This window comes from Mizuhopecten yessoensis, unplaced genomic scaffold, assembly GCF_002113885.1.
Source record: "Mizuhopecten yessoensis strain PY_sf001 unplaced genomic scaffold, ASM211388v2 scaffold2671, whole genome shotgun sequence".
Taxonomy (NCBI): Eukaryota; Metazoa; Mollusca; class Bivalvia; order Pectinida; family Pectinidae; genus Mizuhopecten; species Mizuhopecten yessoensis.
Genome location: NW_018404662.1, coordinates 2,541,707 through 2,542,461, shown reverse-complemented (window position 1 = coordinate 2,542,461; position 755 = coordinate 2,541,707).

The window sequence follows — 755 nt, the reverse complement described above, 5'->3', positions numbered from 1 at the left end:
TGTCGTTACATACAATGTAGGGTGTCGTTACATACAATGTAGGGTGGCGTTACATACAATATCTTATAAACTACATTGTCAACTGACAAGTCAGCAGTTTATCTAATGAACTGCATTGTCAACTGACACGTAAGCAGTGTATCTTATAAACTACATTGTAAACTGTCAAGTCAGCAGTTTATCTTATAAACTACATTGTTAACTGACACGTCAGCTGTTTATCTTATTAACTACATTGTTAACTGACACGTCAGCAGTGTATCTTGTAAACTGCATTGTTAACTGACACGTCAGCAGTGTATCTTATAAACTACATTGTCAACTGACACCTCAGCAGTTTATCTTATAAACTATATTGTCAACTGACACGTAAGCAGTGTATCTTATAAACTACATTGTTAACTGACACGTCACCAGTTAATCTTATTAACTACACTGTTAACTGACACGTCAGCAGTGTATCTTATAAACTGCATTGTCAACTGACACGTCAGCAGTGTATCTTATAAACTACATTGTTAACTGATACGTCAGCAGTTTATCTTATGCATTTCATTGTCAACTGACACGTCAGCAGTATATCTTATAAACTATATTGTCAACTGACAAGTCAGCAGTTTATCTTATAAACTACATTGTAAACTGACAAGTCAGCAGTTTATCTTATAAACTATATTGTCAACTGATACGTCAGCAGTTTATCTTATAAACTATATTGTCAACTGATACGTCAGCAGTTTATCTTATAAACTACA